We start from the raw sequence: 16,271 nt of genomic DNA, 5'->3' as shown, positions 1-16,271 counted from the left end.
GCTTGCCAGGCAAGCATTGTGCTGCTGAGCTAAATCCCTGGCCCAAGGCATATCTATGAAGTAGAAAAGGTTGCTGCCATCACAGAGGTTAGTGTAGTAAGAGACACTGATAAACCAACAAGTAATTGCAGAACAACATGCTAAATGCAATGATAGAGTAGATACTTAAGGCACAGAAAGAAGCTCCCGCTAAGGGGCTTGGTGGATTGGGGAAGGCCTTCTGGAAGTGGTACTGCAAGCACAGATGGTGAAGAGCTTGGAGAGCAGTTCTGTGACCAGGAAGATAACAATATACACAGGACTTGGGTGGGATAGAGTATGACTCACCTGAGGACCTGAAGGAGACTTTGTCCCTGTGGAGCATCAGGTGTGTGAAGAAGAACAGGGAAAAAGAGGAAGATGAGGCAGAGATGAGCTAATTCCCCATCACAGAGCATCTTGTGGATCTTGCACAGTTTGAACTTCAGCTTGAGGACAACGCAAAGCTGTTGCAAGAGTGTAATCAGGGAAATGATGCGATCAATTTAGCCGTAGTGTGGAGAGCGGCAGCAAGACTGATCAATGAGATCAATGAGGAGAATGTTGCAGTCATGGAGATGAAAGACAATGGTGGTCTGAATGAGAAAATGCCTTTAGAGTGGAGAAAATGGATGAATTCAAGAGATACTCAGGAGATAGAATCAACAAGACTTGCTTGCTTGAAAAGGGGATGCAGGTGAGGGAAAGGAGATGGTGATGCCTAGGATTCTGGCCTGAGCACCAGATGGATGGTGACCGCTAAGGTAGGAATCACTAAGGTAGGAATACTAATCACTAAGCCACCATCACTAAGGTAGGAACACTAATATGGACAGAAAGAGTTTTTTTCAACACTACTGTAGGGCCATTTGTGGAGCAATTAAGTGAAAATAATCAAGTGAACTTGTGTATTCATATTTGAAGTCCAGAAAAGTTATAGGCTAATTAGAAAGATTCAGAAATCATGAGTGTACATGGTAGGTGGTACTTGAATACATGAACACGCATAAGATTTCCAGAAGACTTTGTACTGAAAGAAAGAAAGGATCTAACAACAACACATGTAACTAGCAAGCAGAAGAAAGGGGAGGGGGCAAGGAAAATAAAGAAGAAAGTCTCCATTACTCATTGTAGAAGTATGCATTCACAGTATTTTTTGGAAGATAATTCTCATGAGACTCTTGTGTTACTAGGTATCCTGTAAGACACTGACTGCCCTTTGTTCCAAACTATAATCCTTTGTTCTCAAGGATTTGTATAGCACATAGGCTTGAAATATAGAAATAGTATCTCATTCCAGAACAAAGGAAAGTTTCCCAAGCTCCACATTCTTCTACAACACAAAGCATTAAGTGTATAACTTTAGGCCAGAGAAACTACACAGATATGCTGACGTTCACAATGCCACCGACAAGTCTTGTCTGGTGTAATATCTTTTGTCTCTGACCCAGGAACCTCTTTTCTTCTTCCAGCATCCAGAAGCTTTAGAGCATACTCTTAGATCCTTCACAGTTCTTGACGCCTTAAAGGATTTAAAGATTAAATGGGTTTGTTCATTTAAAATGCTTGACACAATTATTCTTGATGCTTGGTAAATACTCAATAAATGGGGGCTGGGGATTTAGCTCAACGGCAAAGCGCCTGCCTGGCAAGCGCAACGTCGTGAGTTCGGTTCCCGGTACCGGAGAAAAACCAAAAAAAAAATAAAAAAAAAAAATAAAAATACTCAATAAATGTTCACTCTCCCTATATTACAACCATAAAAATATGAGTCCTTACATCCATGAAGTTCAACATAAATGCAAGTGTATGTATGCCTGAAAGCCCACAAGAAGAAATTCAATCCTGTGGGTTAAGGCTTTATATTTCCAAAGTATACTTTCATACACTGCAGGTAAAAGTGCCCTCAGGAAGGTGACTTTGCCATCAACACCCCAGTGTCCACCAATATTCACTGGTGATCATATTCATTCTCATTGCAGGTGCTGGCAGAAGACAACTTGGGAGATATACTAATATATCTCCTTTTATGTACTTGAAAGAGAGATTTTGACATGAGGTGTTTTCCAAGGAAACAGACCTGAGTAAAAGCCTGGGACTTCTTTATGAGCCTATGTCTGTCTTGTCCAATACTTCATTCTCAGCATCTAGCTCAGGGCTTGGCACACAGCAGAGGCTTAGAAAACATTTGTTGAGTGAATGCCATCCCGGAGAGAAATTTCAAGGAGGCTTTCTCCGTCTTGTCCATCCCGAAGCAGATACCTGATTCTTTGTGTTGTCCTGATCCTCAGATCCCCACCAAACTTGGCAACCGCTTTACTTAGTGAGAAGAAACTCCATCAAAAATCTAAGATAAAAAGAAGTGATAAAAAAACAAAACAAACTTCAACCTACTTTGTCGTGCACTAAAAGGCACACTTTGGCAAACACAAAGGCTCAGGGCTCTGTGATTGTCATCAGGGTTTCACTTAATATTTTAATGAGCTGTGTAACTGACATCTTGACTGAACACATGCCTTTGGTGGCTCTTGTTGCTAAGCAAAAAGTGTATAAAAAGCTTGTTGTCCTTTCTTCAAAAAACTTTAAAATGTAAATACACAACTGCCACTTGGACTTACACAGAGACAACTCCTGTCATCCCTCCTCCTTCCTTGGCAAACCAGCTTGTCTCAGATTCTCCTCTCCCTCTCTCAGCTGCTGATTTGAGTCCTGCACTGCTGAGATGGTTCCCGAATTCACATCTGATCCCTTGGAGCCAGTACCTTTCTGCAGGACATGTGGTGCCATCCTCAGCTATTTGTCTCTCTTCTCCCCAACTTCGCCATAACAACTTCTTTTAATTTTCCTCTTCTTTCCCTTCAGCTGCCTAAGTTCTCTCTATATCGGGTGTTTTCTCCACTTGCTCCCTGCTCTTTTTTCCATTCTTTTCCCCTTCTTTTACTTTCTCTCTCTTTGGGAAATGGTTGTTTTTGGAAATTCCAGGATAACAAAAGGCAATTTTCAGGCAATAAGGGAGACTAGTAACATTCTAAATTGGACAGAGGCAGCAGCAAACTGAATATTCTTAAGCAATGTGATACCCACAGTCCTTTCCTGCCACCTCTTGAAGAAATGCATTGTAATTATCCTCATTACCCAGTTGGGACAACCAAGGATTGAGAGGTTAAGAAACCAACCAAGGTCTAACAGAGTGTAAATGGCAGGACTGAGATTTGGGTCCAGGCAGGGTCACTCCAAAGTCCCCTCTTTCCACTGAGTGGGCACTGAGCTCAACTTTGGGAGATGAATGAGTCACCGAAACAAACAGTGTAGGAGGGAGCACGTTTGGGGAAGCATAATGCCCACAAGGGGAGTGGCCAGGAAGCAAACAAACAAAGCATCTAACAGATTTAAGAGCCTAATTTATGACAGCTTGGGAGCAGAAAAACATGCAAGGTTAATGCTTAGGAGATGGAGACGACAGCTCCATTTCTTGTTAGTGTGCTGTATGACCTCTCTAAGCCTCTATCTCCTCATCCCTAGACTGAGATAACACACATTTCACAGCTCAATGACAAGGAACTTTTAAAAATAAATATGAAAAAGCTTTGTAAACTATGTTCTATGAAAATACCTCTCTCCTCCTTGGTTTTTCTCCCTCTGGAACAGAAAGTGGACTTGAGAATAGGATCTTGGGCAACAAGTGAAGAAGACCTGGGGAAATTCTCAGAGGCAGTCTTCAGCCTAGGACTTATTCTTCTCCCGTGTGAAGTGTGAGAGGCTTATGAGACCCATCCGATCCCAGCAGCACAGAGAAAAAGGTTTCAGCAGAGGCATTTGTCAAGTGTTTTTCTACTACAGGAAAGTCGAACCTTTAACCTCTAACATTTTATAGATTTTATGAAATAAGAAGAGAGATGATTCACAAAGGAGTACCACACTCTATATCTTCAAAAATGAACTGCAAGAATATACTATGGAATTCAAGAAAACCTATGGATTGCTAATCAAGTAAACTGGTGTGGGATACAGGCTCTGCCTGGGACATGGCCTGGGGTAGCAGCAGAGGTTGATTAGGTGAACAAGTGGCTACAACAGGAGAGGATCTCAAGCGTAACTCAGAACCACCTCCACCAGCACTGCTGTTTCCATGAAATAAAAGATTTAAAGTCATTTGCAAGTCATTTGCTCACTGGCAGAAAGTTCAATCTGGCATATTTTGAGGACCCCCTTCCATCCTTAAGGTTGTATTTTAGGTGCTACAGATAAAACAATAAGGAGAACAATAAAGCAATAAGGAGGACCAGAATGTTTCCTGCTCTCATAGAGTTTGCATGCTAGGGTCCTGTTGTGTCGGAGTAGAAAGTAAAAATGAACTGAATAATTTCCAGTGGATTGTTAAGAGACACATAATAGGGCTCAGTAGGATTTGTTAACTTGATAATTGGACCAGTGAGCCTTTGAATTCTCCTGAAAGACCTCCACTCAGCAGTAAGGCAGTCAAGCCACCTGTTTCAGTGGCAATGTCATTCCACACATTCATTCAGGTCCACTCAATCATCCACTTATCTTAAGTGTCCACTACATGGCAGGCACTGTAAGAGGTACTAGGGGTATTTAGACAAAGATATCCCAATGCCCAATAATCCTTTTATTGAAGAATCAGCTTATGTTGACTTTGTTTAGTCCATTTTTTTCCAATTTGTCCACTTTTACACTCACTCTGAGTGTGTCTCCTACCAGGAAAGCCATAAAAGGCTCTCTGCCAAAAGACTTGCAGAACCTACATGGCCCACACTTCCAATCCACAAGTAAAAAGTGACATTTTTACCAGGCAAGGGACTCTCTGCTGGAGTTTCCTGCTGCCCTCAGCATCTCATGCAGGGGTAATGACAATGATAGTTAATTATCAGCTGGAACAGTGACTAGTTTTCTCCCGAGCATGGACAGACTTGCTGTTTCACGTGTGGCTCAGTGACCCAATCTCAGAACATTCTAGAAGTCTGACTTCTGTAAAGAAGACTGGAAAATTATCATAAAGGAAGCGTCTTACCAGCTGCTGTTTCTAGAAAGCAAGGAAAAATCCTGTGACTCTATTCAAGGTCCACAACCATACAGACACACTTTGACCATTTTATTATTAGTATTTCAGACATTATGGAAGCAAATTTGGCCAGTTCTGTGCTATCTTTTCCTTTCTGAATCCCATGACACCTTTGAGAAAGCTTATCTTTCTTGTCAAACTATACCACAGTCTTCCAGGAGCCTATTAAACTTTTTCTTTTCTAAGTAAAAAGAAAAATTAATTTGTGATTTCAAATAGTGACCAGAGAAAGTAGGATTTGTCAGTATTTAAAGTTTTGAGAAATAGAGAGTAGCCCAGATAAGAAGCTGGAAAGGCTGAGGAAGAAACATAGGTGATAGGAAAAGGAAATAATCTCTCCAAGAGGCCAAATAGGAAGCAGACACAGAACAAGAAAGGCCATGTGTGTCTAGTTGAAAACCTGTCAATCTCTTCTCGCCAAGAAAGGTGCTTTAATATGCAGGATAAATGCATATGACAAATGGGGACAGTGGCAAACACTCTATTATCACACAGCAAGATCACACAACTCTCTGTCTTTTGAGCTAGATGATTATGACAGGAAGAATAGATTGAAACCATCTTTAAATTTTAGCACAGAGGTCTTCTGGAAAAAAAAAAGACCCATAAATCTAAGCTATAAATAAGCTACCATCTTAGACAATGTTTTTGAAAAATGTTACAGCAAATCTGCTTCTTGTTGCTAGGATGTTTGGAAAAGTGGATTAATTTGGTGTGATTTGATACAAGACTCTAACTACTGTTCTCTCTAGCTTTAGCCCTCTAAGCTCTTGCCCACATGCATGTTCCCATCCCAAAGATGAACATGACCATGGCTGTAGCGTGTGGAGACATCCTATTGGCATCTTGGGCTCTGTATTATTTGTGGAACTTAAGAGTTAGCAACTGAATTTTCTAGATGTGCTTTGGCTGGATTTCTTCCTGTTTCTTTGCTTTGAGTTGTAGAAACTGCTTTTTAAAAATTTGCATATATGGTATTATACTAGGCCACAAGTGACAGCTGTAATGTGGCTAATGTAATTTTATATTCTATAATATTATTAGTATGAAATTCGGTAACTCTACAGGATGGTCTTTTTTGGTTTTGATTACTAAAGAAACTCAAATATGACTTAAGCACTTCTTCAAGATGAAATATGTTATCATAAGCCCTCAATTCAGGAATCCAAATGGGAACTTCAGCCCTATTTTATATACTGGTAAAGAGACATATTTCTGGATAGATCCCTGGTAGGTTGGGAGGGGGAGAGGGGTTTGAACAAAGCCACCCCTCCAGAGAAGCATCTCTGAATCAGGCCTTAAGTACCAGAATCAACTCAGTTGTAAATATCTTATTCTGGAAAATGCAACTAATTTTTCCTAAAGAATGAAACCTGGGAAAGAGAAAATAGACTATAAAGGTGAAGCCTCTTTATCTTCAGGGTGCCTAGTACCAAAGAAATGTTCTAAATGTTGTGTTTTTAAAGAACGGAGTGCCGTTATCCTCCATTAGCACACTGACCCAGCATCTAACAAAACGCCAAACACTGAAGTCACTTTGTTCAAAATTCTCTTCCCTCACTAGTGAATAGTTGACCTTCATTCCAAATGGGTGGCAGAATAAACTGAAAGAACTTTTCTCTGCTCTGACCACTCTTGTCTTTAAAAACTGAAGGATCCCTTGCCTGTAAGAACAATGCTGCAATCAACTGAGGGATGGATGAAAAAGATATGGTATTTTTATATAGTGGAATATTCCTCAGCTATAAAGAAAGATCAACTCCAGGCTTTTATAAGTCAGTGGATGCAACTAGACACCATGCTCATAAGTGAAATAAATCAGACCCGTGTGTGTGAACACCATATTGTCTCACCAGTGTAAGAACCTGAGGAGTAAATAAAATCTGAAAAATACAACAGATATTGTGAAAAGGAAACTGCTAAAAAGGAAAGAACAACTGGGATGAGGAAAACAAGAAAAGAAAGAAGGAAAATATGTATATATGTATACACAAGATAGCTAAGATAATTGTAATACTAATTTCTGTTGCTTTATGGCAAGGCACAGTTAATGTTTAATTGATCAATCTTACATGTCTATATTTGTTTACCTGAGTAACCCATTAGAAGATACCAATATGTAATACAACAACAATTGTTAATTTCCTATCACCTTATCTGAAATTCTGTATCGCTTGTATTGTTTTTGTGTAATTTTGGTTATGTCTGTGTGTTTGTTAATATGTTTTTGTTCTTTCACCTTTAAAATTAAAAAAGAACAATGTTGCAGAGAAGAGCAGTTCTGTGCTGTCCTTGGTTTTGATTGACCCTTTTCTGTTCCCCTTCTTGCAAAATCTTCACTTATCACAGAAGAGCAGGGATATGTGGAAAGGCCAGAGAAACAAAATCTGGAAAATGTACAAACAACCATGAATATATCCCCTGAATCATAAAATGTCCAAAACAAAGTATAAGTCAAGGAGAAAGGGTGATTTTATTTCCCCATCACCATCTGGCTATGTCAAGAATTCATATATTTTATAGCAAGCAAAGCATGAATCCTTTGATTGGATCTAGGAGAGAGAACACTCATAAGCGACAAATAACTTGGTGTAGCATTTGACAAATCTATCTTCGGACAAGGACTTGAAATACACACTTACTGATTATCAAGCAGAAGGGTTTGCACATGAATCATTCTGGTGGCTATACATCCACTTTGCAAATATCCCAGAGATAAGATTCCACATTTATTCTACAAACCCTGATAATGATGAACAAAAATAACTGCACAAGTGTCATTCAACAGGTCTGATAGGAAAAGAAGCCTAAGTTCAGATTCTTTCTTTTCTTTGTTTCTCTTTGCTGTTACCTTTCTCCTGAATTAGGAGTTCTATGCTCTTACTCCTGTAAGAGTTCTATGCTTAGGAAAGACTATGAGCTGAAGTAGAAAGGCAAGAGCTAAAGTTTCAGTCAGAGTCATTGTAAAGTTTCAAGAAACAAAATCTACTCAAGCTAGGTCCAGTTCCCAACTCCAGCACAGCAGAATAACCTGGGAAGCTCTAAGAGTTCTTGAGGTTTCCATTTCATGGTGTAGGAAGGAGTCCATGTATCTGTAGTTTTAAATGGTACACACACACACATACACACACACACACACACACACACACACACACACACACACATCTGTCCCTCAGTGACTTCTGGTTTCTCCTCTCTCTGTGTGCTTCTTTCTTGCCTGAGGGAGCTGATTCCTGGGATACTGTGCCTTCACACCAAAGGACCATGGCTTTGGTTTGGTAGACTGAATACCAGTTTTGGCTCCCATTCAAAACTGTCCCTCAGTTCAAAATATAGAGCAAAAATGCCTACTCACTGCCTAGCAAATATATTGATTCTCCTTCTGTCTTTTCTAGCCCCACCGACTTCTGGATATGTGGCTTCAACTGAGATTCTAAGAATTCTATGTTTTCTGTAAAACAGAATACAAATTTTCACTTCATCAGGCTGTTATAGGAGTTAAATTTACACATTGCAAAAGTCATGGTGCCTGGTCTTTACTAAGTTTATTTCTTTCAGTCTTCCTAAACAGCAGCAAGGCCGAGAGCCCTACATGTGTTTCTCTTTCACATCGACACAAGGCACTTGTTCTATGAAGTCTTTTTTTCACAGATACACACAGTGTGGTCCAAGAAGCCTTTTTGCTTCTTTATTTCCTTGGTTTTGCCAATAGCCATCTTCACAACTCATTGCTACATATGCAGGAAAACAAGCTGCTGAAACTCAGAGTGATTTGTTTCCTGTTTCAGGCTTTGGATAATAAGAGAGTAAGACTAAAGACCAAAATGAACTTTTGTTTTGAGTGTCTGGGGGTTTAGCTCATCTTTGCTGTCACCCTTATGGCCCTGAAAAACAGAGACTGTACTAAGTACATGATAACCACCTACTACTCTGTCTTTGTTGAAGTGTATTCCATATTTTTCCACTGTGACTGGGCTTAAATTGTGTAAGTCCTTTGTAGTGGGCAAAGGTTAAACCTGATTAGGAAGTCTTCCATTATTTTTCTTCATTTTCCCTTGTCTCCTGACATATTTTCTATGTCTTTGTTGGGTACATTTAATATCTTTACTCTCTCTTGATAATTCCTTCAGGCCTCAGTCTTACTCAGCTCTATTTTGAGTGTCTGTCTTATTGCGTTTTGCTTTGGGTGAGCGGAGACTTCGTAGCTTGCCAGATGCGACGCTGCAGATAGGAACTAGAGAGAACATCCTGACCTGCAGGTTCTCACTTGAGAAGCTTTCTCATGTGAGACCAAGTCCTCTCTTTGCTTCACCAGGACAGAAAGTGGGGAGGCTTTTCAGATCTGTTTCTTCTAGGAAATCTTCACATTTAGAGAAAAGTTAATAAGAAAAAATGAAAACAGTAAAGAGAAAAATTTTTATCCACAGAAATCTTTTGGATCCTGTAGACTCAGAGAAATCTTTAGAAATCTTTCAGCTGGTTACTTTCTTTTGAAGTCAGATTGCTGCCTCTTTATACAATACTGACAATGTCTGGCTGAGAAAAACATCTGAAAAACTAATTTCTAAACATAAAGTTGTGGCAGCTCTTTACTTTACAGATCTGTACTCCCATCCCTGCAAGAATTCCTGCACATGGGAAACCTCCAATGCGAGAGTCAAGGCCACCTCTCCCATCGTCCGCCTCTGCAGACCACCACCTTCCTCTCATCTACACAGCCTCACATCACTAGCTGTTCTGAGCTTTGCATTTTAGAGATGAGAGAAAGATCTAATGTTTCAATAATATTATTCATTTTGGCCCTATGGAAATGACTTTCCCATTGGAAACTGGGAGCTGAGGGGAGGCTGTAGACTACATGATCGCTAGAGACTGCACTTGGCACCTTATTGCTGTCCCGGATGCTTCAGGAAAGCATTTTCTGTGGACACGCCATGGCCCTGCCCACGGCCTCAAAATGGCATAAGGTCCTGACCTCCCCTACTTGGAAGGTCCACAAAGAAGAGCTCTCTGAAAAAAGGAAAAAATGAGCTTGTAGAATTAATGTTTGACTAACAACCGAACTGATTTTACTGAACAGTGACTCTGTACTAGGTCCTATATAAGGTGCTTTTGTGTGCAATATGCCGTTTAATTCTAGCATCAATTCTATGACTTCTTTTATTTTCCCCTTATTTTACAGGGTGAACGGACAAGAATAGATGGAGGAAACCAGAAGTACAATGTGTATATGCATTGTTTATAAACAGAAACAACTAGTTAAGTAAATAATTAATTACAGTTTTAGTAAAAAAGAAATTTACAGAATAATATTGATTGAAAAGGCAAAACAAAAGTTTTAGCCAAAAGGAATGAAGTAGGGAAGGATGAAAAGTAACTTGTATTGGGCTGGGGATGTAGCTCAGCAGCACAGCGCCTGCCTGGCAAGTGCAAGGTCCTCAGTTTGATTCTCAGTACCAAAAAAAGTAATTTGTATAAAATCAAAATTAAATGCAGAGTGGCCACTAGGAAACCCATTGCTCCTCAAGGAATATCCTTTCCCAATTCCAGCTTCTAAGTCTCAGAGAAGGTTCCGTGTATGGTTTACTGTACTGTCAATCATAACACCCTCCTGGGATACCGAGAGAATAGCTAATGAGGTGAATAGGAAAGGTGACAATATACTTTTACATTCCAAATCAGGACCCTTGTAAGAGTGAAAGGAGGTGCTCCTGCTAAGTGCCCTGAGCAACAGATCTGCACCAGTAACATCAGGAGCAGCACACGTGGTCACCTACTGTAGGAGACACTACAGAGAGCAAGCTCCAAACCGGCCCCCAACAGCTGGGGCTCTGATCCAGGTTCTGCTTTGCCTTGGCTCCAGTGTGTCTTCCTGATCTAATACCCTGTTGCTTTATCTATATTTTCAAATGTTATATCTTTTCCTTTCACATCACCTTTAGGTACCTATACCCGGAAAAACTCAGGAGGCTAATGTCTCCAAGGAATTGGAGATCATCCTCCTCCCAGGAAAACAGAACACACAGCATTGTCTCACCCTCATTCTTTAGGAATCACTACATGATCACCGCTCTCTGCTGTGTAGGAGAAGCCCACAGAAACAGGTGAACAGGAAATAGCCCGGCTTGACACCTTCTCAGGGATGCTCAAAGATCCAGATAGAATAAGCTCACGGAACTGCAGCTGAGGAAACCCAAGGTAAGACACTGAACCACATTCCACTCTAATATTCCAGATCAGCTGTTGGGAAGAAAGCAAGGAGGTATGATCCCCAAATAAAACAAATTCTGGTTTGATCCTGTACAAAGTGAAATGAAAATGGGAGATTCATCCCCACCTCTCCTTGCCCACTCAATAGCACACTATGCACTAGAAGCCTTTTATGCCACCTAACACATAGCCAAGGACAGCTAAGTCCCTCAGCTCATGAACATATATTTGTATCCATTTTGTGGGATTCGAAGGAGTCCGATTTTCATGGGGTAGAAAATGTAATTTTAAAATATTACACAAACCATTTACTCGATCCTCTTCACCTTTCCAGTGGTCATTTCTTTTGCTTTAAATTGTTCAGGTCAGTGGACACAAAAGTATTTTGTCCCAGTGGCAAGCTAGAGCAGATGCTCTCTCTTAACTGGTTGGTAACCAGATCAGTCGTGCAAGCAACACCATGTCGCATGGAAAAGAACAGCTTCGTGTGGGACACACCCCACAGGACAGCTCTGAGTAGGAATTTCCCTTAGATCCCAGTCTGGCTGAAACATCGAGGGCATCAAAAGGATCCCAGAATGTAGCTTCTCCAGCCAGAGTCCCTTGCCTTTGGTTACACTCCCTCTGTAAGATAGAGAATAGGGACAATCTAAAGGGTCAAATTTGAACAATATCTCATCCCTTTGCCCTCTGATGGGGAATGGAGAGGCAGAAGTAGGCAAGCAGAGTGACCAGAGTGCTACAGACCCCTGTGCCTTGTAAATAATCATTAACAGCAATGGCGTAACTGTCTTCTGTAGGCATAGCCACCTACAGAGGGAGACTCGTAAAGACATCAAGTTGAACTGGATTAGAATAAAATTGTCACACCTTCTTACCGTGCCAATATTTTAATTTAGATTATATCCCCCAAAACACTGAAGCCTTTTAATAGGGAAACAAATTGTCATTTGCCTATCAGCATACACATTATTTAGTGTAAGAAAAGAAAATCGACACTTGTTGAACATTTATTTCTCCACCTAATGCTATGACAAGCCCTGCACAAGGCACTCTACATACAGATGTGATTTCTATTCAGAAGAGCCATTAGCAGCACATGAAGTCCATTTAGAGACAGCCAGGACTCAGAGGTGTTAGGTAAATTACACAAGTTTCCACAGGAGGAAGCAGAGAAGCAGAGCCAGACCAGATCCAAAACTAGATCTGTGTGAGAACAACGTACCAAAATGTTTCTTTCTAATGTGCCAACATGGCCTGAAACTTTCAATGTCTGAGGTGACAGTTCCCAGAGGTACCATATAGTTATCTTTCAGTATCTACAAAAGATGGGATCCAGACTGCTGAAGAAACCAAAGTCTGTAGATGTGTAGGGAATAAGGACAAGAAAAATGTCTGTGTATGTTCAGTACATATACTATTTTTCTCTAAATATTTTTTATCACGAATTGGATGGGTCCTTGAGCATAGAACCCATGGATATGGAGCACGGACTGCATGCATTATGAGGTTGCAAAGTGCTCACTCTTCTTATCAGACGGGTCAAAATGAAAACCTCATAGTTTTCCATATATAGGACAGATATTCTTGTGAACAAGAAGGAAAATAACTCAAGGTCCAATCTGGTTTAAACCTTGGTCCAATGCAACCATTTAGAGCCTTTTATTTAATGTGCCATTTCTTGGTGACTTCCCAGACTTCACTTGCTTTGGAGCTTTCTTCCAAGATGGAATCTTAAAACATGAATGCAGAAGGGGTTTGGCTGTTTGTTCTGAAACTTTGCAATTTCATCAAGGACCTCAAGTGTGATGTCCTTTAGCTCTCTGGTCTGCAGGACCTTGTCATTTGGCCACTCGCTGCAGGTGTCCTGCTAAGACTGCTGCTTCTGCTGCTTGTACTGTATCTTTGATTTCTCTTTAAGCTTATCTAGAGCTCAGTGGAGCCTCCTGCTACCTAGTGGTCTCACCCCCACTCATGCTGGCGGTCTTCCTCAAGCTCCTGAGGAGGCCTACTTACAAATCTCACTGGGGCTCCAGACCAGCACTGACCTCGGCTAAAATATGGTTTTTATTTTTTTCCCAATTCACAGGAAATAACTCTCCCGCCTAGTACACTCACACATACAGGCATACATGGGCCGCAGGCCTCAGTTAAGCCTCTCACAGGCCCAAAAATGGCAATCTGCAGGTTGCAAGGTAACTGTTAGAGGAGATAGGGAGAGAGCTGACCATACTTTGCCTTGACTGTAGGGAGGTTAACGAAAGGGTGTGCAAGGAGGGCAGAAGCAAGCATTGTTTATACTTAAGGATTAGAGGAGCTTTTTTCAGCTTAATTGTGATCTTTCTAGTGTTTCTATGAGTCCTGCTAGAGTACAGACACTGCAGACTGTCTAGGCCAATGTAGAAATAAGCATTGCTGTAGGGATGGCTGGAACCTCTCATCATACCTCATTCATCCTCTTCACCACCTCCTCCTCACACGCTCCATACACTCTCAGGGCCCCAAGGAAAATGGCCTGTGTACAGAGTATGCGCACTCACCAGCCTCCAGCTCAGCACTGGATGTGTGTTTTATGTTGGACAGATCTAGAAAAGAGCACTGATTGTCTCTGCCCTGTTTAAGATAGTTAGTAGGGTTGTCAGATATCTAATTCCAAATATTTAAGCATCTTTCTAAAAAATGAAATGCAAAAAATATCCGATATATTAATGCCCAGAGTGCAAAGAATTGTTTTCAAAATGCAGCTTTAAATTTTTTTAGAAGTAACCAAATAGTCTCAAATATTTCTCAACTTCTATGACTGCACTTGATTTAATACCAAAATAAAATGGCTCAGGCTATCATGGGAGATGAGAAAGGTTCCCTGAGGCTTTTCAGGGTCTCAACTTTCATTGTCATCTCTCACTTAAAATATTTGTTTCCATTAAAGTTTTGGTAATATTAGTACTCATTTTTTATCAGAAGTAATGGATCTGTCTATCTTGTTTCCCAATTCATGCAACATTCTTTTAAGGTAAGAAATATTTCATAGCTTTATTCCAAAAAGGCTAGCCACCTTAAATCAACTATGAGGTTAAAAATTATTTTAGAAGAAAAACATGGGTGATAACTTTTTGGCATAAGTTATATTCACATAGAGAACTAAGATTGTTCTAAGCCAAGTCTGGGGAAAAACTTTTTATATGATGTGGTATAATTCACAACCTCCTTTGGGAAGTAATTGGCATTGCTCTTAAAATGCTTGAGCACTTTTCTGATAGATCTAAATGAGATTAAGGACTTCTGGGAAGCCAGGGTTACCCACCCAGCTGACTGGCCAGCCTAATAACCTTTAACCAGACATTATTTTTTCTTGTATCCAGTTTAACAATGATTAACCATTCACTTCTCCTATACAATTCCTGAAGGAAATTTTGAATTGGCACACTTAAAGGTTTCACCCCTTGTGGCTGACTTGAAATTAAAGCTTTGACCCTGACTTACAACTTGTTTGTCTAACAAAGTGTTTAAACATTTAGGGAAAAAATACTGTAAATTTTTTACTATTTTGTCTGGCTAAAATATATGATTGAAAAATATCATAATGTATATACAAGGACCTTGAAATACATAGAAAAATGGTTTCCTTGAGAGCTCTGAGCAGTTTGATTTGACAAATGGAGAGAAATTAGTTCTTTGGGTAATAGAATTCAGACTTAGCTGTGAAGTAAAAGATTCTTCTTCAGATCTTCCTCTGAGGAAACTGCGCCTTGGACATGGGATGTGAGGGAACAACAGCTCTTGATAAATGGAAGTGATAAAATATCATTATTCAATTGCTGTATCAATTGAAACTCCACAGACTTTGACGTATCTGGTTGACTTGGTAAGAAGAGGACTTCACTTCTGTCTTCCTTAACAACACATTTAAGTCAATGGAAAATAAAAGATGAATGCTTGGGAAACTAAAGCAACAAAAAGTGAATGAAAATACAAGATAGGCTGTATAGAAATAAAAATTTTAGAAAACTATCTTTATCATGATGTACAATAATTCTGCCAACATTGTCTGGAAACTCTTGACACTATGTGGAAAGCTGTATGAGCTTTCTTATGAATGGATTACAATGGAGTTGATCCCCAGCTTCTGTGGCCTCTCAGGTTGCTAGGCTGTGCATATGGCCCCAGGTGACTCTGAAACAGACCTGCATGCCTCAGGGTATGTGCAAGGCCACAAAGAGTCATTCCCAATCATAGATAAATAATTTTGAACACCTCGTCCTATCCTAAAGAGTTAGCCATGTAAAAGTCTTCACATAGGATTTATATTGATATGCAAAATAGCATGCCCATTGCGGAGAGCCAGCCCAGGTCATTTATACAGGCTCACCTGCTTCCATCAGCCCTGAACCTACACCAGCACAGGACTCTCTGAGTAAGAACATAGACTCTAGTGGCAGTGGGAAGTATTAACCATTTCACAGGGTTTTTAGAAAGATTGAAAGTTGTACCTGTATAAAAGCACTCAGTGTAATACTCATTAGGTACATGAAATACCTAATGTTTATTATTTCAACATTGTAATGGTTGATTGATTGTGTCAACTTGAGAACTGAGAAGTTTAGAAGCTTAACTAAGTGACTCAGCAGAGGGCCAGTGTCCTTACTTTGGGATGTTATGGTCCTTACTTTGTAAACATCCTGAGCTTGTGAAAGAGCTGGGTGCTGAGATGGCATGGGCAGATGGCCAGTGTACAATCTGATGGAGGAAAAGAGACCTGCTTCCGCCCTTTTGCTCTTGTTGCTTTTGCTGTCTTCTGTGCCTTTGGACAGTTGCCCCTGTGCCATGCCACCCTGCTAATGATGGACTGAAACCTCTACAACTGTGAACTAAATAAACCTTTTCTTCCTTAATTTTGCGTGTCAAGTATTTTACCTCAACAAGGAGAGAAAAGTAAGACAAACATGTTTAAACATATTAA

This window comes from Chinchilla lanigera, unplaced genomic scaffold, assembly GCF_000276665.1.
Source record: "Chinchilla lanigera isolate Chin_1 unplaced genomic scaffold, ChiLan1.0 scaffold00015, whole genome shotgun sequence".
NCBI lineage: Eukaryota > Metazoa > Chordata > Mammalia > Rodentia > Chinchillidae > Chinchilla > Chinchilla lanigera.
The sequence above is the reverse complement of the archived record's forward strand: the minus strand, read 5'-3'. Positions refer to the sequence as shown.